This window comes from Scyliorhinus torazame, chromosome 1 (genome assembly GCF_047496885.1).
Source record: "Scyliorhinus torazame isolate Kashiwa2021f chromosome 1, sScyTor2.1, whole genome shotgun sequence".
Lineage (NCBI taxonomy): Eukaryota > Metazoa > Chordata > Chondrichthyes > Carcharhiniformes > Scyliorhinidae > Scyliorhinus > Scyliorhinus torazame.
In genome coordinates, this window is record NC_092707.1 from 344550761 (window position 1) to 344574344 (window position 23584).

At 50.2% G+C, this 23584-nt stretch overlaps 1 protein-coding gene across 3 annotated transcripts in view; it reads right to left on the reverse strand.

Annotated features, from left to right (window-relative positions):
* The window catches only part of hhat (hedgehog acyltransferase), a 446467-nt gene that overhangs the window by 209628 nt on the left and 213255 nt on the right, over positions 1-23584 (reverse strand). The window lies entirely within an intron of this gene.

Consider the following 23584-nt stretch of genomic DNA (forward strand, 5'->3'; position numbering starts at 1 on the left):
GCCTCCATCCCCGCCAACAACTTGCTAGCCCTCCTTCTCCGCTCCCAACTCAATCACTTCCTAGCATGTTGCATTCACACCCAGGTCAAAATCAGGTCTATGCAATGTGAAGTTTAGCAGTACGGTTTTGATTGAATATGCAAGTGCTCATAAATAAGTAAATGTTCCGCAGTGTAGTTTCCTTTTACATAAACGTAAAGGTACTTGGGTGACTGGAGACTAATTAAAATATTCTTGTATGAATCCTAAGTATTTCTGAAATTAGATTAATATATTCCTATTTCTGATATTAATGTTGTATTGCTTTGTGCAATATAAGTTACTCACTTGCTTCTTCCAGAATGATCCTTAACTAAATGTTGATTAACATTCGTAGTCTTCCAATTAGAGCAAATACTTTATTATCATTGATGAAATTAACCGTGAGTTTGTTCTCTTTCCAATGCTTAAACTAGATGTTACATGAACATGATTAAATAAGAAATACTTATGATTAGCTACACCTGTGCTGAGCTGTCTTTGTCTGCTTGTGGTCACGAGTCACTGTCCTTGTGAAGAGGCGGATCTTGGCTTCCGTCTGTCTATTTATACCTGTCCCTAGTGCTGCCCTCTAGTGATTACTTGATTGTTATGTCTATGCATTAACCCCTTGTGTACATACAGATATGGAGATCACTACATAGATAAACGTGGTTTCACAAACATCAGATTTGGAATAGTTGCTATTATATTCAACAGGTAACACAGCTTCCACTGGCAGAGGTTATATCATTGGCTAAGAGTATTACTGATATCTCTGTGGAATATAGCCATTTTTGATTTTTGTCTACTTGTGTTAAAAACTACCAAATAAGACTAGATTCACTCAATGTCTAAATTTCTTACTCCTGTAAGAAATTGTATTTTTCAGAATATTACAGACTTCATATGGAGGAGATAGGCACAGCATGAAGTCACCTGGCAGATAAGTTGTTTCTCTTCTTTCTCTCTCAAAAAACACATAAAAAGTCCTGAGAAATATCAAGATCTCCTGGTTCAGGCTTCCATACTGACATTCCTAAGGAAACACTATGGCACGTTGTACCATCTTACCTATAGAAATGTCCAGTAAAGGCTAACAGATGACTCCAAGGAAGAGATAAACTAAAAGATGACCCTGAGCTAAAATTATGGCCAGTGTACCCACAGGGAAGTCAAAGTGGTGACACATAGAACATACATATAACATACAGTGCAGAAGGAGGCCATTCAGCCCATCAAGTCTGCACCAACCCATTTAAGCCCTTACTTCCACCCTATCCCCGTAACCCAATAACCCCTCCTAACCTTTTTAGACACCAAGGGTAATTTAGCATGGCCAATTCACCTAACCTGCACGTCTTTGGACTGTGGGAGGAAACAGGAGCACCCGGAGGAAACCCACGCAGACACGGGAGAAAGTGCAGACTCCGCACAGACAGTGACCCAGCGCGGAATCGAACCTGGGACCCTGGCGCTGGGAAGCCACAGTGCTATCCACTTGTGCTACCGTGCTGCGCTGGGTATGGGCCGTATGGTAGCACAGCGCCAGGGTCCCGGGTCTGATTCCCGGCTTGGGTCACTGTCTGTGCGGAGTCTGCACGTTCACCCCGTGGCTGCGTGGGTTTCCTCCGGGTGCTCCGGTTTCCTCCCACAAGTTCAGAAAGACGTGGCGACTAGGGGATTTTCACGTAACTTCATTGCAGTGTTAATGTAGGCCTACTTGTAACAATAATAAAGATTATTATATTATCATTATTATCCATGTCCTCACCGAAGTTATTTAAACAAATGATTGACATAGGGTAAACAAACAGCCTCTTGTCAGCCTTCTTCAGATGGACGAAAACCAGGGAAGATGGACGAAGACCGGAGAGGGATAGTTTTCTAACACTTTGGCTACTGAACAGAATGCCGCGCCACAAGCTACAGAGATCAGCACAATCTGCGCTATCCATCTGTTTGTCCTCTGGTATCAGTAAACCTCTCACAGGGCGTATGCTCTTCCTATCTATTTAGCTTCTGCATCATATCCATATTGCCGCTTCTTATAAACTTAACTACATTAAATAAAAATGTTTGAGCTCTTGACTGCCTCTCTTGGGTAATTTATGACTTCTAAACCTTTAAACTTACACACCTCAGGAATACTTTACTAGAATTTGAAAAAAAACATGTTTCAATATGTTACTCACAGTTGACATACATTCCCGATATAAAATGCTGTAAAACCCAAGACAATGGTTTTATTCCACCTAAATTATTAATTTTAAAAAAAATTTAGAGTGCCCAATTATTTTTTTCCAATTAAGGGGCAATTTAGTGTGGCCAATCCACCTTGCCTGCACATCTTTTGGGTTTCATAGTGTTTCATAGAACATACAGTGCAGAAGGAGGCCATTCGGCCCATCGAGTCTGCACCGACCCACTTAAGCCCTCACTTCCACCCTATCCCCGTAACCCAACAACCCCTCCTAACCTTTTTGGTCACTAAGGGCAATTTAGCATTGCCAATCTACCTAACCTGCACGTCTTTGGACTGTGGGAGGAAACCGGAGCACCCGGAGGAAACCCACGCAGACACGGGGAGGACGTGCAGACTCCGCACAGACAGTGACCCAAGCCGGGAATCGAACCTGGGACCCTGGCGCTGTGAAGCCACAGTGCTATCCACTTGTGCTACCGTGCTGCTGGTTGTGGGGGTGGGACCCACGAAGACATGGGGAGAATGTGCAAAACCCACACAATGTGCCGGGATCGAACCAAGATCCTCGGTGATGTGAATCAGCAGTGCTAACCACTGCGCCGCCATGTCGCACATCATTAATTTCAGGCATCATCTATTTACTACTCATTTTCATGGGTCTGAATATTTTCATGCGTCCGGCCTCCGCTATCCAAAGAGTTGGTGGGGAAAACATCCCAGCAAACTCCAAGAGCATCCTGCTATTTTACACTCTAATGAGCATTCATTGGCATAAAGTGGGACTTCTACCTCCTCATTCGGGAGAAGGTTTCTCCAGCAACAGCATTTAAGTGGCCGAAAGAGGAACTGCATGGAGATGCCAGAGCCCAATTTCCGGGAACCGGAGGCCCAGCTAAGTGTCATAGAGTTATACAGCACAGAAAGAGGCCCTTCGGCCTATCATGTCTGTGCCGACCATTAGCACTTAACTATTCTAATCACATTTTCCTGCACTTAGCCTTGTATGCAATTGCATTTCAAGTGTTCATCTAAATACTTCTTAAAAGTTGTGAGGGTTCCCACCTCTCCCACTCTTTCAGTGAGTTCCAGATTCCCACCACCCTCTGGGTGAAAAAGATTTTCCTCACATCTTCTCAAAACCTCCTTCCCATTACCTTAAATCTAAGCCTCCTGGTTATTGACCCCTCTACTAAGGGGAAAAGTACCTTCCTATCCACCCTAACTATGTCCTTCATAATTTTATACACCTCAAGCAGGTCCCCCCTCAGCCTTCTCTGCTCCAGGGAAAACAATCCCAGCCTATCATGTCTCTCTTGATAGCTGAAATGATCCCGTCCATGCAACATCCTGATGAATCTCCTCCACACCCTCTCCAGTGCAATCACTTTCTACAGTGTGGTGACCAGAACTGCACCCAGTATTCCAGCTCTTTGAGGAATATAAAACCAAGGTTTTATACAGCTCCCGCTCTTGTCTCGGTTAATAAAGGTAAGAATTCCCCAGGCCTTCTTAACCACCTTATCTATCTGCCCTGCTGTCTTCAGAGATTTGTGAACATGCACACCAAGGTCCCTTTGATCCTTTGTACTTCCCAAGTCCAACCATTCATTGCATATTCCCTTGCATTGATAGTCCTCCCAAAATACATTACCTCACACTTTTCATCGTTAAATTCTATTTGCCGCTATTCTGCCCACCCAACCAGCCTGTTTATATTGTCCTGTAATCTAAGGCCTTGTTCCTCACTCCCACACCACCAATTTTTGCATCATCTGCAAACTTACTCCTACTTTCACATCCAGATCATTAATGTATACTACAAAACTCCGATCCCTGCGGAACCACTCTGGACACAGGTTTCCAGTCACAAACACAACCTTCACCCATCACCGTCTGCCCCTACCACTAAGCCAGTTTTGGATTCAGTTTGCAAAATTGCCCTGGATGCCATGGGCTCTTAAATTCTTCATCAGCCTCCTATGTGGAACCTTGTCAAAAGCCTTACTAAAGTCCATGAAACTACCCCCGCACTAACCTCGTCTACACATTTAGTCACCTCCTCAAAGGATTCAATCAAATTTGTAAGGCATGATCTCCCTTTGTCAGGGACCCTTGAGTGGGGGGAGGATAGGAAAGGCCTGGGGATTCACAATGGGGGCGGACAGGGCCTCGGGGATAGTAGGGGGATGGGAGAAGAGGTCTGCAGGGGGAGGGGGTCTGGGGGTCATAGGGCCACTAACTGGCTTTTTCACAGCCTCAACTGGGGCAAGGGTGGGCTTCCTGTCCGAAGTCCTACCCGCCCAGCATTGAATCATTGTGAGGTTGGGGTGGGAGGGAGCCTGGAGGCATCCCATCTGTGCAATTTCAAGGACTCCTCCGCCTCAGAACCTGCTGGGGGGGTGAGAGGAGTGTACGATTCTGGCCATTGTTTGAGAGTTCAAATCATCACACATGATGGCTAATTTCTTTCATCACAACAACTGTTGTTTGGTTTGTTCTTGGTCCAGTTTCTAAGGTTTTTTCATAAGTTGTAACTGAACTAAAATATTTGAGGTGAATATGTTCACAGATTTAAGCAGGTTGGTGTGAGTTTAACTTCATCAGAATTTTGGGAAAATATTATCACTATTAATATTGCACTTGATCACTGTAACTACTAATTTCCATCTATCTTGCTGTCAAAGTAAATGTACACACTTGGCAGCTTGTTTTGTGAATGACAATTTAAAAAAAAATTAATTAGTTCTTGGGATCTGAAGATCATTGGCAGGGCCAGCATTTATTGCCCATCCCTAATTGCCCTTCAGAAGATAATAATAATAATCTTTATTATTGGGGGGTCACGCTCATCTCACCATGCAACTTTAAGATGCAAAAATGAATTGCCATCAGGTTTCATTCAAACAATAGAATTAAAGAAAAATTAAAAGCAAATATTGTCAATCTGAAAGGAAAAAACAGGTAGGGTGCACGTAAGGAAATTCAGACAGAGGTTAGAAGAATGATCAATGGAGAACTTGAAAATAATCATAGTTGCAGATATAATAATAGAACCTCTTACTGCTTCACAAGAATAGAAGGGCAGTAGAGTTAACAGGCTGGATTTTTGCTGCTGGGTTTAGAACTGAATGGAAGGAGGCGACACTGGCATCACAAGTGATGACTGCATGCGTCGTGACGCCAGAAATGTTCGTGAGGGCAGGCCAGGGTATTTGTGTGCGCTTGTGTTAAGGCAAAATGAGGTAATTAAGGGACTTATTAAAAGCCTGATTATTTTCCTCATTTTGAATTACTGTCACACTTTGTTATTTGTATCAACTTAAAATAGTTGAATTATTGTGAAGGCAGCCAGAGTTGAGGAGCTGTCTGCCTCAGACTAACTGGAGGCATAACAAGTATGGTGTGTGTTAAAGAGGCAAGAAACCTTTTTGAAGGTCAAAGTCTAAAAAAGGAGCCTATAAAAGGTGTGGTTTAAAGGAAAAGATGCAGCAGCCCATCACCGGTCAGGAGTGGAATCAGTATCCAGTATTTTGTCAGTTCATGGAATTTTACCCTCCACAGAATTATGTGGGCATAAGGACAGAAGACACAGCTTTTTGGACTCCACCCGAGGACCAGGAAGGTTGCAGCTGGAAATGGCTGCTGCACCCTCAGAAATCAAAGCCAATGGAGAGGAGGAGCAGCAGTCTGCACAGGGAAGGCCTAAGTCCTGGGCCTAAAGGGCCAGAGGAGAGGGACGAAGGGTACACAGGAACAGAAGACACTACCGTAAGCACAAGATCTACAGGCAGAGGCAAAGCTACCTGGACATGACTGAATCAGTGCTAAAGGAGACTGTGACTCACTAGGCTAATGGTCACAGACATCTGTGTCCTTGTCAGTGAGTTTACACCTCCACACCTGAATGCCATGCCCCACTGGGAGTTGTCAAAGTAACTGTGGCCTTGAATTTCTTCATCATTGGATCCTTTCAAGAGCCAGCTATGGACCTCTGCAGAATTTCACAGGTCACCCAGTGGCATATGTCTTATTTGCCAAGACTACACACAGCAGGGCTCAGAGGGCATTGGGTTTTTCCACCATTGTTGCATTCCAATTGCAGGGCAGCACTGACTGCAACCAATTTGCCATCAAGGTATCCAGCAACCAACCTCAAAGGTTTATTATCTGGAAGACTTACTACTCCCTGAAGATCCACCTGCTCTGCATCTACCAACGGTTCCTTCATGTGTGTTCACATTTCCTTGTAGCTGTTATGAGGCTTTCATTCTCCACCAGATTAGTCTTCTGCAGCTATTCAATCCCATGCCAAAGCGGATGGTTTCTGGGAATGAGGGCTATCATTTGAGGAGATACCTTCTCACTCCTCACTGAGTGACACAAAGGCACTATAATGAGATCCACCTGCTCACCAAAACCCTCAATCAGCAGATCATCGAGCTGCTAAAGGTGCACTTTTGCTATCTAATTGGATGGCACCCTACAATATACACCTAAAAGAGTCTCTCATTGGTCTGCTGGGTCCTTCACATTATGGCCCAACAAAGAGGAGAGCACTTTGCGAATGTAGATGCAGTGGAAGGACTGATCCTATTGGAGGAAGAAGAATAGCAAGACATGGCACAGGATCTCGGGTAGAGAAAGCGGAGGGGGAGCTTTCTGCTGTGCATGATAATCTGGCTGAGTGGAGCTAAGGCTAGAATGAAATCAGCCATGATCCTGAATGGTGGAGCAGGCATTAAAGGCCCAATGATCTACTCTATTCCTATTTCCTACGATCTTCTGAACATGGAGGTGTCCAGGTATCACAACAAAGACTTGCCAAGATGCCATTAATGTGAGAGATCATTTGATCCAGCAAGACTCAGCGAATATGTTTCCGAGGGACTTAGAAGAAATGTGAATGATCCAAACCACTGACACCATGAATGATAACTGTCCGCAAAGACTCGGACTCTTACCATCACAGTGAGCTGGACTACTGCCTAGAGTGATTACTGTAACCGGTGCGAAGCTATAGAGCACTATCCTCCGGCCACACTGTCAGAAAAGCATCTCGCCGCAGCACAGGGTTCCCGAGATCTACCTGGCTCGCATCGCCTCACAAGATTCAACGCAATCTCGCAAGACGTTGCAAGGTAAATCCCGCTCGCAATGGGCAGGATGCACTTTTTGGCAAATCTGCATATTAGAGCGAGGCAGTGAGTGTCACTCGAATGTACAGATTCCGGAGGTACCCGAGGCTTTAGGATTCAATCCCTTTGCCTCGGGGACCTCGGGTGAGATCTGTTTCGTACTGGTCCCCACAAACAGGAACCAGACGGAACGGCATTCATCAGGGTCTCCAACGGAATCAGAGGCCCCAGCTGCATGCTCTTTGGGCAGGTTGGTGCCCTGGCACCCTGGAACTGCCACGGTGGCACTGCCAAGGTGCCAAGGTGGCATTCTTTGCACGCGCGCGATCGGGCTGGGGTTGTCCGGTGGGTGTTTTGCGGGGGAGGGGGTCGGGGATGTCATTTACAAATGGCATCCCGATTATTCGCTGCGACAGGGAGTCCCAGCGGGCAGAGCCTCCCATTGTAAATAAACGGGGAAATACGCAGCCTTGGCCGCGCATTCCTCGTGCCGGCCCCGGAATTAAAGCGAGTTGCGTGGAATAGCCATGTGTTTCTCGGCACTGCAAGGGGCTGGTTTAGTTCAGTGGGCTAGACAGCTGGTTTGTAATGCAGAACAAGGCCAGCAGCGTGGGTTCAATTCCCATAACAGCTGAGAATTCTGAATTCTCCCTCTGTGTACCCGAACAGGCGTCGGAATGTGGTTACTTGGGGCTTTTCACAGTAACTTCATTGCAGTGTTAATGTAAGCCTACTTGTGATAATGACGATTATTTATTTATTTAAACACGCGGCTAAACGCGTTCACTTGGGGACTTTGTTCCCTTTTGGGAAGATTGCGCCCATAGTTTTGTTGACACACTGTTATGACTGTTTCGCACAAAATTAATATAGTTTTGTATCTCCATTCACTAATACCGGTGTATATTTAAACAGTGCAATGAAAACAACAAAAAAAACAACAGTTTACATCAACATAAAAGGTAAAGTCGCCATATTCCCGATGACCATAGGCTGCTTTCCCCTTTGAGGGGGAGGGCAGACTGGTGGTGACTGAACATGAGGGTCACCACACCTCAGGCGAGGGACAAGGTTGAGAAGGTGGGCCTTCATGAATAACCTCAGCCAGTATGGGAAATGAACCCGTGCTGATGGTCTTGCTCTGCATCACAAACTAGCTGTCTAGCCAACTGAGCTAAACCGGCCCCCCATCAACATCATACCCCAGTGACACACTCAGTGATCTGCCTGCCTGGCTTCGATTCTTGGGCATCCCCACGTGGTGCCTCCCTCATGCTCTGGTACTCCAGCTATGAACAAGACTTTGTCTTCCATGATCCTTGATGGATGTATAACCATTGAATCCTTACAGTGCAGAAGGAGGCCATTGAGTCTACACGGACCCTCTATAAGGGCAACCTACCTAGGCCCACTTCCCCCACCACCCCACCTAACCTGCACACCTTTGGACTGTGGGAGGAAACTGGAGCACCCGGAGGAAACCCACATGGACACGTGAGAACTTGCAAACTTCACAGTCACCCAAGGCTAGAATTGAATCTGGGTCCCTTTCACTGTGAGGCAGCAGTGCTAACCACTGTTCCACCATGTTGCTAGTCTCTCAGGCATTATGCTCCTGCTCCTCCTGTGAAAACAAAAGAGAGGGAGGTAAGCACTGCTGTCAGTGGTGGTATGTTCGGAGAGACATTCTGGCTCAAAGCATAACTGAGGGTTAGGTGAATCTCCTGTGCACACACTTCTCCAATGATGAGGGGCAGCATGAATCCTGTGTCTTCTCAGCTTATACGAGTGGTCCAGGGCCTATACCCAAATGCCTGTCCTGATGGTTGGAGGCGGAACTCAACTTGCCAGTGCATTTGAGGCCTTACACTTTCCCTGCACTGTATCCATGTCCTCTGTGTGACTTCTCCGACACATTCTATTTCAGCAAACTGTACCCATGCCCTCATGATCTGGGCAGGTGGCATCCTCATTCCACCCTCTAGAATATAATCTCCCTCCTCTCCCTCATGGCCCCAACCAAGGCCTGCTGATCAACATCAGAAAGCCTGGGGGCCACCTTGCTCCTGCTTGCTTTACTCCCACTCTGCTATGACATCATGATATTGGTTCCTTGCAGTTTCAAATATCTTGAAATTTAAATGTGGTTTGTTCTGAAGGTGAACCATCTCAGTTTCCACCCTGATGGCTACTAATTGACTGGAGACCCAGCCTCTCTCCAAACAACCAGTCACCACCACAAAAATACCAGGGACTGCCTGGTTCACATCAAGGGTGGGTTCATAGCCTGAATTCGAATCCCATTTCCAATGCAGAATCCAGCCGAAGAACACAAAAAATGTTAATGGGTTTTATGTTCAGTGCAAGTATGTAGTTCAATGGAGCAGATCACCCACCTATTGTAGAACCTTCCCAATTCTCAACTGAGTGAAAATTAGGCAGGTTTTGCAAGAGCAAGCAATCATTAACCAGATTCATACAATGCAAAGACGACAAAAGATTTCCCCAATATATGTATTTTTTAGCTAAAATAAATTCCTAACTACATTTTTCCAATGTGCCTGACTATATTCTATGTGTAATGTAGACTGGTCAAAAGAGAAATTTCCTTTTTGATTTTCTGACAGCATTTTCCCATTGCTTGAGCACAGACCCTTTATGTTGTTACAAAACCCTAGCTCACAAGTTGCATTGAAGACTTGATTCTTTAAAAATCTTCTGAATTAATATTACCAGCACATAACAATGCACAGTACTACATGATTTCATTTAAAATAATCAGAAAAATCAGCAGGAAAATAAACTGATGAGCAGATTGTGAAAGGTACCTTGTGCACATTTTAAGTATTAAGATGTATGATTGCCAATCATTGCTTTTGTACAAAACTGACAGCTAAGGAGCAGAAACAGTTGTAGATTAGATTAAGTGTAGATGTTTCACACTGAATCAATGGCTGGAATTCCCCAGCCATCGCGATTCACTTTCCCCACTGGTCGCGCACTTCCACCGGCGGGTTTCCCGCGATGTGGGCTGGCTTCAATGGGAAGTCCCATTGACAAACGACAGAAAGATAGACTCCTGCCATCAGCAAATGGTGCACGGCCGAGGAACACGCAACTGGGGAACTGGAGAATCCAGCCCAGTATCTTCCCTGCAAATAATGGGCCCAATTTCTCCCAAATATTGGTTCTAACTGTAACCTTATAGGAAGGGGTGCACTTCCTGCATAAGTTGGAAAGCACTGTGTGCTAGTGTTTTTTTTGGACCAATCAAAAGGAGCACATACATATAAATAGAATAGAAAGTTACAGGATATATTATTAAAATGAGCCGTGGATTAGGAGATAAAAGAGAGACTTGCCTTTATGTAGCCCCTTTCATAGGATATCCCAAAGTGTTTTAATGCAAATTAAGTATTATTCTATTTTAGGAAATGCTGCTGACAATCTGTGCACATCATGGTCTCACAGACAGTATGCTGGTAAAGACCCAGTTATTCATTATTGAATAAGCAGCAACTTTTCCCAAGGGAGTTTACAGCAAGACTATCAGCCAGAAAGTGGAAGTTTCCATGTATTCATGCTTGCTAGATATTTTGTTATCTATGGGAAATGCTCACCCGCTGAACAACAACTTTTTAAAATAAATTTAGAGTACCCAATTCATTTTTTCCAATTAAGGGGCAATTTAGCGTGGCCAATCCACCTACCCTGCACATCTTTGGGTTGTGGGGGCGCAACCCAAGCAAACACGGGGAGAATGTGCAAACTCCACACGGACAGTGACCCAGAGCCGGGATCGCACCTGGGACCTCGGAGCCGTGAGCCAGCAGGGTGAGGCACGATCAATTGCACAAAGACTTGAGTTGGGTACAACTGAGGCTTTATTGCTCTAAGATGTGTGGCCTCCCAAAGCAGCTGGCGAAATGGCTGCAGCATGGAGGACACACATATTTATACTCTGCCTACTGGGCGAAGCCAGCAGGCAGGGACTACTAACATACCTGTAGTACAGGTCCTACCATACATCACCTAATAGAGGTACAACAGTGGTTTACCACATTCAATCCCTGTTAAAATTAAGTCTGGCGGGGGTGGTGGAGAACTATAAACAACAAATGGTTTACTTTTTAGATTGACATTTACAATTTTTTTTGACAGAGAGGGAAAAAAAATGTCTTTTGAACTGCAGTGGACCAGTTAGACGTTGAACCAGTCCGGGGCCTTGATGTGCCGCTGGGAGCGACGTAGTGGTAGCAGCGATGCCGATGCTGGTCTGATGTCCGGAACCTCCGGGAGCGAGCCAAAATCCTCTTCATCCTCGAGCGTGGGCAGGGGGAGGACGGATGGTCCTGGGGGGGGGGGTTTGCTGCTGGGAGCGTCGGGGGAGGGGAGGATGGTGCCGGGCCGGGCATGGGGTGTGTGTGTGTGTGTGACCTGCTGCTGCCAGATCCCTGAGGGAGACAGTATCCTGGCGGCCGTCGGGGCACGCCACATAGGCATACTGGGGGTTTGCATGGAGCAATTGCACCATTTCCACCAACGGGTCCGCCTTGTGGAGTCGGACATGCCTACGGAGCAGGACGGGTCCTGGAGCTGCGAGCCAAGTCGGGAGCGACACCCCATATGTGGATTTCCTGGGGAAGGCAAAAAGACGTTCATGGGGTGTGATGAACGGTTACTGCCTTATCATCATGTAAGGTGATGTCCCCTTTAAGACCAGGCTTGGAACCCTGGGGCTCCGCCTCTGGCTCTGCCCATCTGGGAGCCATACATAAAGGCCTGCCTCATGGTCTGTATAGCAGTCAGCTCTCGTCCAAATCTGTAGCATAGTTATTAGCCTAATAAAGCCTTCTTTACAGTTTAATCTCTAAGCATCATTATTGAGGGTACCTCAATTTATTAGACTAAACTAGATTCAGGATGGACGCAGGCCTAAAACCAGAGAAGCTCAATCTGGAAGCACGAACGCCGGAGGCAAAGGAAATTTTTAAATACTGGCTGCGGTGCTTCGAGGCCTACCTGGACTCCACAGAGACTCCCATCCTGGGGCCACGCAAGCTGCGTCTACTCCACGCCCGGGTGAGTCACAGAATCTCCGCCACGCTCGAAAAGGCGACGATTTATGAGGAAGCGATTGAGTTACTCCGCAAGCGGTTTGTCAAACCCGTCAATGAGGTGCACGCCCGGCATCTGCTCTCTACCTGCCGGCAGGGCTCGGGGGAATCGCTCGACGAGTTTGTTGAGAAACTCACCGCGCTGTGACCATCAGGATGTGACAGGGGAAGTCCATATGAACCTGCACATCAGAGATTCCTTCGTGTCCGGCATCCGCTCGACCTACATCCGGCAGCGGCTGCTCGAAAACGGGGCAAAAGACCTCCAGGAGACGCTAACGCTCGCCTCCTCGCTGGAGGTGGCCCGACATAACTTGTGTACGTACCCCGCGGACTCTGCCAGCCCCCCCCCCGGACTTCCTCAGACTCGCCCGTATTACAGGCCTGCGCCACGCGGCGACCCGCTCACCATGGGGGCACACCTTGCTACTTCTGCGGGCAGGGCCAGCACCCACGCCCACGCTGCCCAGCCCGCTCCGCGATCTGCAGCGACTGCGGGAAGAAAGGGCACTTTGCGAGGGTCTGCCTGGCCAGACCCAGGGGCCAGAAAAACAAAGAACAGCCGGCCCGAAAATCAGGATCTCAGGCCCGCAGGCCTCGCAATGCTGCTGCGCACCGACCCGACACGTCCTCTTCTGACGCGTCATCAGCCTCGTGCGAATCATGGGAGCGGCCATCTGGTCGGCGGCCATCTTCTCGACTCGACACGTGCGACCAATGGCAGCGGCCATTTTACGACTCCGACTACCCGCGACTGGGTGCGATCACCCTCGATCAAACTCGGCCAAAACACCTGCAGAACTCCATGATGCAGGTCCAGGTCAACGGGCACGACACTGCATGCCTCTTCGACTCCGGGAGCACGGAGAGCTTTATCCACCCTGAAACGGTAAGGGGCTGCTCCCTACGCACCCATCCCACATCCCAAACCATAGCCCTCGCATCTGGGTCCCACTCGGTACAAATCACGGGGTACTGTATTGCGGATCTCTCGATCCAGGGTGCCAAATACACCCGTTTCAAATTTTATATCCTCCCTCACCTCTGTGCCCCCCTGCTGCTCGGACTGGATTTCCAGTGCAGCCACCGAAGCCTGACACTGAAGTTTGGCGGACCCTTGCCCCCCCTCACGGTGTGCTGCCTTGCGACACTGAAAGTCGCACCCCCCTCGCTATTCGCTAACCTCACTCCCGACTGTAAGCCCGTCGCCACCAGGAGCCGGCGCTACAGTGCCCAAGATATGGCTTTTATCAAGTCAGAGGTCCAGCGTTTACTGGGAGAGGGGGTCATCGAGGCTAGCAACAGCCCTTGGAGAGCGCAAGTGGTGGTAGTCCGGTCCGGGGAGAAGAAACGGATGGTCGTGGATTATAGCCTGACCATAAACCGATTCACGCAGCTTGATGCGTACCCCCTTCCTCGCATCGCGGAAATGGTAAATCGGATCGCCCAATACCGAGTCTTTTCCACGGTCGACCTCAAATCTGCCTACCACCAGCTCCCCATCCGACCAAAAGACCGCCTCTATACTGTCTTCGAAGCAGCCGGCCGGCTCTTCCACTTCCTCAGGGTCCCCTTTGGTGTCACAAATGGGGTCTCCGTCTTTCAAAGGGCGATGGACCAAATGGTGGACCAGTACGGTTTGCGGGCTACATACCCGTACTAGGACAATGTCACCATCTGCGGCCATGATCAGCAGGACCATGACGCTAACCTCAAAAAGTTCCTCCAGACCGCCCGAGCCCTTAACCTGACCAATAACGAGGGCAAATGCGTTTTCCACACCACCCGGCTGGCCATCCTCGGCTATGTCGTGGAAGACGGGGTCCTAGGTCCCGACCCCGACCGCATGCGCCCCCTTAAGGAACTCCCTCTCCCCCGCAGCCTCAAGGCCCTCAAACGGTGCTTGGGGCTTTTCTCCTATTACGCCCAGTGGGTCCCCAAGTATGCGGACAAAGCCCGCCCACTCCTAAAGACCACCACTTTTCCCCTCTCGGCTGAGGCTCAATTGGCCTTCAACCGCATCAAGGCCGACATCATCAAGGCCGCCATGCACACGGTGGACGAAACCATCCCTTTCCAGGTAGAGATCGATGCATCAGACATCGCCCTGGCTGCTACCCTCAATCAAGGAGGCAGACCAGTAGTGTTCTTCTCCCAAACCCTCACCGCCTCCGAGATTCGACACTCTGCAGTCGAAAAGGAGGCACAAGCCATTGTGGAGGCTGTGCGGTGCTGGAGACACTACCTCACCGGTAGGAGGTTTACCCTCGTCACCGACCAACGGTCGGTCGCCTATATGTTCGATAACACGCAACGGGGCAAAATAAAAAACGATAAAATTTTGAGGTGGAGGATCGAACTCTCCACCTACTCGTACGATATCAAGTATCGTCCAGGGGAGCTCAACGAGCCCCCAGATGCCCTGTCCCGCAGCACATGCGCCAACGCGCAGGAGGACCGCCTGCAAGCCATCCACAATGACCTCTGCCACCCGGGGGTTACCCGGCTCGTCCATTTCATCAAGTCCCGCAACCTACCTTACTCAACCAAGGAGGTCAAGGCCATGGTCAGGGCCTGCCAGGTCTGTGCGGAGTGCAAACCGCACTTCTATCGGCCAGACAAGGTTCGGGTCGTGAAGGCCTCGGCCCCTTTGAGCGACTGAGCGTGGACTTCAAGGGGCCCCTCCCGTCCACCAACCGTTATGCCTATTTCCTCACCGTGATCGATGAGTTCTCCCGTTTCCCATTCGCCATTCCCTGCACCGACATGACCTCAGCCACGGTGATTAAGGCACTGCACAGCATCTTCACCCTGTTCGGTTTCCCTGCTTATATCCACAGCGACCGGGGTACATCGTTCATGAGCGATGAACTGCGTCAGTATCTGCTCAGCAAAGGCATCGCCTCGAGCAGAACGACCAGCTATAACCCACGGGGAAACGGGCAGGTGGAGAGGGAGAACGCGACCGTGTAGAAGGCTGTCCTTCTGGCCCTGCGGTCAAGAAATCTCCCAACCACCCGCTGGCAGGATGTCCTACCCGATGCCCCGCCCTACACTCCATTAGGTCACTCCTCTGCACGGCCACAAATGAGACCCCTCATGACCGATTGTTTCTCTTCCCCAGGAAGTCTACCTCCGGGGTCTCGTTCCACCTTGGCTGACGGCTCCGGGACCCGTTCTTCTCCGGAGGCACGCGAGGAGCCATAAAACGGACCCCCTAGTTGAAAAGGTCCGACTGCTCCACGCCAACCCCAGTTACGCCTACGTGGAGTACTCCGACGGCAGGCAAGATACGGTTTCCCTCCGGGATCTGGAGCCCGCTGGATCCTCCACCACAGACGCCCCTTCCTACCGCTCCCCTGCAGGACCCGTCGCCCCCTACAACACACCCCCTTCCGGCCCTACCACCCGTTGGTGAGCTCCTACCGTACGCCCCCCCTTTACACACCCCGCCGGCGCCGGCTCTGCTACCCCCGGCCCTGCCTAGTTCCTCTGCCCCGACCCGGACCGAAGCTCCGACCGCTGTGCTCCCGGATGTGCCCTCAACCGGGACGTCCGTGCCCGCCGCACCACCGCCCGAACTGAGGAGATCGAGGAGGACGATCCGGCCGCCGAGACGGATGGACCTATGATGGCACTTCACCCCCGCCGGACTCCTTTTTAAACAGGGGGTGAATGTGATGAACGGTTACTGCCTTATCATCATGTAAGGTGATGTCCCCTTTAAGACCAGGCTTGGAACCCTGGGGACTCCGCCTCTGGCTCTGCCCATCTGGGAGCCATACATAAAGGCCTGCCTCATGGTCTGTATAGCAGTCAGCTCTCGTCCAAATCTGTAGCATAGTTATTAGCCTAATAAAGCCTTCTTTACAGTTTAATCTCTAAGCATCATTATTGAGGGTACCTCATGGGGTGTGTTGTTAGTGGCGGTGCACAGCAGTGACCGAATGGAGTGTAGTGCATCAGGAGGACCTCCTGCCAGCGGGAGGCCAGGAGGTTCCTGGACTGTAGGGCAGTTGGACAGCCCTCCATGCCGTCCCATTCTCCCTCTCTACCTGTCCGTTTCCCTGGAGGTTGTAGCTTGTCGTTCTGCTGGAGGCGATACCCCTGCTGAGCAGGAACTGACGCAGCTCATCACTCATGAAGGAGGATCCCCTGTCACTGTGGATGTAGGCGGGGAAGCCGAACAGAGCGAAGATTGTGTTGAGGGCTTTGATGACGGTGGCAGACATCATATTGGGACATGGGATTGCGAAGGGGAATCTGGAGTACTCATCGACCACACTGAGAAAGTGCGTGTTACGGTCGGTGGGCGGGGGGGAGGTAGACAAACCTTTGAAATCCACACTGAGGCACTCAAAGGGGCAGGAGGCCTTCACCAGGTGCGCATGGTCCGGCCGGAAGAAGTGCGGCTTGCACTCCGCAAAGACCTGGCAGTCCCTGGTGATTGTCCTTACTTCCTCGACAGAGTAGGGCAGATTGCGGGCCTTTATGAAATGGTACAACAGTGTGACTCCTGGGTGACAAAGACTGTCGTGCAGGGTCCGGAGTCGGTCTACCTGTGCGCTGGCACATGTACCTCGGGACAGGGCATCTGGGGGACCATAATTGTAGGTGGAGAGCTCGATCCTCCACCTCAAGATCTTATCATTCTTGATCTTGCCCCGCTGTGTGTTATTGAACATGAAGGCTACCGACCGTTGGTCAGTGAGGAGACTGAATCTCCTGCCGGCCAGGTAATGCCTCCAATGCCGCACAGCTTCAATGATACTTGGGATTCTTTTTCGACGGATGAGTGCCGAATTTCTGAGGCATGAAGGGTGCGGGAAAAGAATGCCACGGGCCTGCCTGCCTGATTGAGGATGGCGGCTAGGGTGACGTCTGATGCGTCGCTCTCTACTTGAAAGGGCAGTGTCTTGTCTACTGCGTGCATCCCGGCCTTGGCTATATCGGCTCTGATACGGGTGAAGGCCTGTTGTGCCTCGGCCGTCAGCGGAAAATGGGTTGACTGTATGAGTGGGCGGGCCTTGTCCGCATAGTTTGGGACCCACTGAGCGTAGTACGAAAAAAAACCCAGGCAGCGTTTGAGGGCCTTGGGGCAGTGGGGGAGGGGGAGCACCATGAGGGGGCGCATGCGGTCGGGATCGGGCCCCAAAACTCTGTTCTGGACCACATAGCCGAGGATGGCTAAGCGGGTCGTGTTAAACACACACTTCTCCTTGTTGTAGGTGAGGTTTAGGAGAGTGGCGTGGTGTGTTGGGTATTCTGGATCTGTGGAGACTGCGTTTACCTTAGCAGTAACATAGACAGGCTACCAACACTTGTAATAGTACAACTCTATTTTATTTAACTAAGAGCTGTTAAGCATACTTGCACTGTGGGTCGACACTATGTTAGATTGACTGAAGACCTATGCCTAACCTGACCAGCCTATACTGCTAGCACATGGTGGATGTTTGTGGTACTAACTGCGGGCTCTGTCTGTCTCAGAGGCTGCATCCCGAATGAGTGGGAAACTAGTGCCCTCTGTCTTTATAGTGACCGTGCCCTAACTGGTGATTGGCTGCTGTGTTGTGTGTGTTGATTGGTCTTGCAGTGTGTGTCTCTGCACCATCATATACTGATGTGTATATTATGACATGGCGGTGCGGAGAAATTTGGCAAGGTTGGCGTCGTGGTCCTGCTGATCATGGCCGCAGATGGTGACGTTGTCTAGGTATGGAAAGGTGGCCCGCAAACCATACCGGTCGACCATTCGGTCCATCTCCCTTTGGAAGACCGAGACGGCGTATATTATGACACCCCCCTTTTCTAAAAAAATGTGTGTTTGTGGCAATAAATGAAAATCGCTTATTGTCACAAGTAGGCTTCAAATGAAGTTACTGTGAAAAGCCCCTAGTCGACACATTCCGGTGCCTGTTCGGGGAGGCTGTTACGGGAATCGAACCGTGCTGCTGGGCTGCCTTGGTCTTCTTTCAAAGCCACCGATTTAGCCCTGTGCTAAACAGCCCCTGATAAATAATGTAGTATGCAAATGTTCCTAACTATGTGTGGCACATGCGAGCATATTTACAGGACTATTTACAGAAACTCTAAGATATTTACATTGGAAGGTGTCTAGTACAGATGGACAGTATGTAACACAAAATATAACTAGAATAACAGTATGTACAAACCAGTGAGTTAATCAAACAGGGTAATAAAACAATCAGTTCATGAGTTCAAAGAGTCCATGAATTCAGGCAGTTCATAAATTCAGTCTCTGAGATGGGCGACGAATTCTGGTTGACCGCCTCAAGGGTGGGTCAGGGGCCGCCTGTTCTGGAATGGGCGGGACTGTGTCAGACTCAGAGGGTGGCAGAGCGAAAGGGAGATCTGCAAAGTCCGTACGGGTTCGTCGTGACGGCGAGGCAGGACGTGATGATCTGGTGGCGAGCGAGGAAGGAGTCGTAGTGCCCGCCTATTTTGGCGAAGAAGAGAGCCGTCTTGTAGACAAACCAAAAATGACCTGGGGGCCACTTGTCTGAGCACCACAGCGGTGGCGGACCAACCACCATCGGGAAGTTGGACACGGACCTCGTCATCAGGAACCAGAGCAGGGAGATCCGTGACGTGGGTGTCGTACGCCGATTTGTGTTGGGCCCGAGACAACAGCATCCGATGAAGGACCGGAAGGTTGTCCAAGTCTGGGACATGAATGGCCGGCACCGTCGTCCGCAGCGTGCGATTCATCAATAATTGAGCCGGTGACAGGCCGGTGGACAATAGAGCTGATCTGTAAGCAAGCAGGGCGAGGTAAAAATCGGATCCTGCATCGACCGCCTTGCACAGGAGTCGTTTGACAATGGACACCCACTTTTCAGCTTTGCCATTGGATTGGGGGTAATGGGGACTGGATGTGACATGTGTGATGTTGTATTGTTTGGCAAAATTGGACCACTCCTGACTGGCAAAACACGGGCCATTGTCGCACATGACCGTGAGCGGGATGCCATGGCGAGCGAAGGTTTCCTTGCACGCACGGATGACCGCAGTGGATGTGAGGTCATGTAGCCTAACTACCTCCGGGTCGTTTGAGAAATAGTCCACTATGAGGATGTCATCCCGGCCAAGTGCATGGAACAGGTTGATTCCCACTTTGGTCCAGGGGGATGTGACCAACTCATAGGGTTGCAAGGTCTCCCTTGGCTGAGCAGGCTGGAAACGCTGGTATGTTGGGCAGTTAAGAACGGCGTTGGCAATGTCCTCATTGATTCCAGGCCAGTACACTGCCTCACGGGCCCGTCGGCGGCATTTCTCCACTCCCAGGTGGCTCTCATGGAGCTGCTCAAGGACGAGGTTCCGCATGCTGTGCGGAATGACGATCCTTTCCAGCTTTAGTAGAATTCCATCTACCACCGTCAGGTCATCTTTAATGTTATAGAATTGAGGGCATTGGCCCTTGAGCCGCCTGTCTGTCAGGTGGCGCATGACACGTTGGAGCAGGGGATCGTTGGCCGTCTCACGACGAATCTGGATGAGTCGTTCGTCCTTGGCGGGCAGATTGGATGTGCCGAATGCCACCTGAGCATCAGTTTGGCACATGAAGCCCGCTGGGTCGCAGGGTGTGGTGACAGATCGGGAGAGAGCATCGGTGACTCCTTACCCGGGGTGTAGACGAGTTTGAAGTCTTACCGCCTGAGTTTAAGGAGAATGCGCTGCAGGCGCGGCGTCATGTCGTTAAGGTCTTTTTAAATGATATTGACCAGTGGCCTGTGGTCTGTCTCGACTGTGAACTTTGGGAGTCCATAGACAGTCATGGAATTTGACGACTCCGGTAAGAAGGCCCAGGCACTTTTTTTCAATTTGCGCATAGCGCTGTTCGGTGGGCATCAATGCACGTGATGCGTATGCGACAGGAGCCCATGAGGAGGCGGCGTCACGTTGAAGGAGCACTGCTCCAATGCTGGACTGACTGGCATCCGAGGAGACCTTTGTTTCTTTGGCCGGATTGAAAAATGCCAACACCGGGGCCTTGGTCATCTTCGCATTGAGTTCCCGCCATTCTTGTTCATGGGCGGGGAGCCATTGGAACTCGGTCGTCTTCTTAACCAGTTTCCTGAGAGCCGTGGTGAGCGAGGTGAGGTTAGGGATGAATTTCCCCATGAAATTGACCATGCCCAGGAAGCGGAGGACCGCCTTCTTGTGCTCCGGTGTCTTCATGGCCTTAATGGCAGGTACCTTGTCAGCATCTGGCTGCACGCCAAACTGTGAAATGTGGTCTCCGAGGAATTTAAGTTCTGTTTGACCAAAGGAGCATTTGGCCCTGTTGAGACGGAGGCCATGCTCATGAATTCGTCGGAAGACTCGTTGGAGGCGATCAATGTGCTTCTGCGGGGTGGTAGACCAGACGATGATGTCGTCCACATATACGCGAACCCCTTCAATACCTTTCATCATCTGCTCCATTATTCTGTGGAACACATCCGACGCAGAGATGATGCCAAACGGCATCCGGTTGCAGCAATACCGGCCAAATGGGGTGTTAAAGATGCAGAGCTTCCAACTGGATGCATCAAGTTGGATCTGCCAGAACCCCTTAGATGCGTCTAGCGTGGTGAAAAATTTGGCATCTCGCAGGTGAGTTCTTCGCGCTTTGGAATGGGATAGTGTTCTCTCATAATATTGTGGTTGAGGTCCTTGGGATCAATAAAAATGCGTAATTCGCCAGATGTTTTTTTCATGCACACCATAGAGCTGACCCAGTCAGTCGGTTCTGTTCGAAATTACGCCCTGGGCCTGGAGGTCCTGCAGCTGCTGCTTGAGGCAGTCCTTGTGGGGTGCTGGTACCCTGCGAGGTGCGTGCACCACAGGCGTGGCATTTGGTTTTAACAAGATTTTATAAGTGTATGGGAGTGTGCCCAGCCCTCGAATACACCGTGGTGTCGGGTGATGATGCCGTTCAGCTGTGTCCGAAAGTCAGCATCCTGAGATGCGGAAGCGTCAGCGGGTGACAGGGAGTGAACCCTTTGGACAAGGTTTAGAAGTTTGCACGCATGAGCACCAAGCAGGGAGGCTTTAGTGGATCCCACTATTTCGAATGGCAGGTTAGCCTTTAATGACCGGTGCAACACTTCAAGCTGGCAAGAGCCACTGGCAGCAATGGCATTACCATTATAGCCCAGAAGCTGGCAGGCGAATGGCAGGATGGTAGGCTTGACATGGAGGCTTTCGAGTTCAGACCGCGCAATGAGGTTGGCTGAAGTGCCGGTGTCCAGGCGGAATCGGATGCGGGATCGGTTGACCGTGAGGGTGGCACACCACTCGTCGTCCGGATCAATGCGGAATATTGGGAGAGACTTGGCTTTTGTCTTCTGGAGCAGCTTGTGTTTGGTGATGATGCCCACCCGAAATGGTGCTTTAGGGTCCTCGGTGTCAAGGTCCGGAATCAAGTCGGAGTCAGAATCGGTGACCGGCGGCTGGATGGTTCGGACATCCCTGCGTGGCGAGTTGGAGCGACGAGAGGTAGTAGGTTGAGCAGACCTGCATAGGGCTGCTTAGTGGCCAAGCTTGCCACATTGGAGACAGAGTCGGGATTTTGCAGGACATTGCCGCTTTAAGTGGGCAGAGCCACAGTTGCCGCATGTCGTGACGTCAGAACGTTCGGTATGCCACCGCGCATGTGCGGTGCAGTCGTATGTAGTGCGCGCCTGCGCAGTGCGGTCTTCAGCCTCGCCGTCCCTTCGGTCAGTGCGCGCATGCGCGGGAGCCCGTGAAAAGCGAGCAAAATGGCCGCCCTCATCCAGGCTTAGGACCTTGAGTTGTTTAATGGCTTGCGCCTGCTCTGCCTCGTGGGGATCTTGCCGCGCTGTTTCAGCCGCTTGAATGTGCGAGTATCGGTTAGTGGCGTGGTTCATGCAGAACGCAGGTCTCGATGGCTATAGCAAGGGTGAGGTGTTTAACCTTGAGGAGCTGCTGCCGTAGGGGGTCCGATTGCACACCGAAAACAATCTGGTCACGGATCATTGAGTCGGAGGTGGAACCGTAGTTGCAGGACTGCGTGAGGATGCGAAGGTGGGTGAGGAAAGATTGAAAAGGTTCATCCTTACCCTGCAGACGCTGTTGAAAGACATAGCGCTCAAAACTTTCATTTACCTCGATGTCACAGTGACTGTCGAATTTGAGCAGGATTGTCTTGAACTTGGACTTGTCTTCACCTTCAGCGAAAGTGAGAGAGTTGAAGATTTGGATGGTGTGGTCCCCGGCAGTGGAAAGGAAGACAGCAATCTTCCTGGCGTCTAAAGCAGCTTACAGGTCTGTGGCTTCGAGGTATAGCTGGAATAGTTGTTTAAAGATTTTCCAGTTCGCACTGAGGTTGCCGGTGATGCGGAGCGACGGGGGAGGGCGGACGCTGTCCATACTACCAGATGGCTGATTGCTGGTCGAAGGCAGATCACTTGAAGGTAGGTCTATTAAACTCTAACATCACATACTGGTACCATGATGTGTTGGGTACTCTGGATCTGTGGAGACTGCGTTTACTTTAGCAGTAACATAGACAGGCTACCAAACACTTGTAATTGTACAACTCTATTTATTTAACTAAGAGCTGTTAAACTTGCTTGCACTGTGGATTGACTGAAGACCTATGCCTAACCTGACCAGCCTATACTGCTAGCACATGGTGGATGTTTGTGGTACTAACTGCGGGCTCGGTCTGTCTCAGAGGCTGCATCCCAAATGAGCGGGAAAACTAGCCCTCTGTCTTTATAGTGACCGTGCCCTAACTGGTGATTGGCTGCTGTGTTGTGTGTGTTGATTGGTCTTGCAGTGTGTCAGTCAGTGTGTGTCTCTGCACCATCATATACTGATGTGTATATTTCGACATGACGGTGTGGCGAAATTTGGCAAGGTTGGTGTCATGGTCCTGCTGATCATGGCCGCAGATGGTGATGTTGTCCAGGTATGGAAAGGTGGCCCGCAAACCGTACCAGTCGACCATTCGGTCCATCTCCCTTTGGAAGACCGAGACTCCGTTGGTGACGCCGAAGGGAACCTTGTGGAAGTGATAGAGGCGGCCGTCTGCCTCGAAGACAGTGTATGGACGGCCGATGTACGAATGGGGAGCT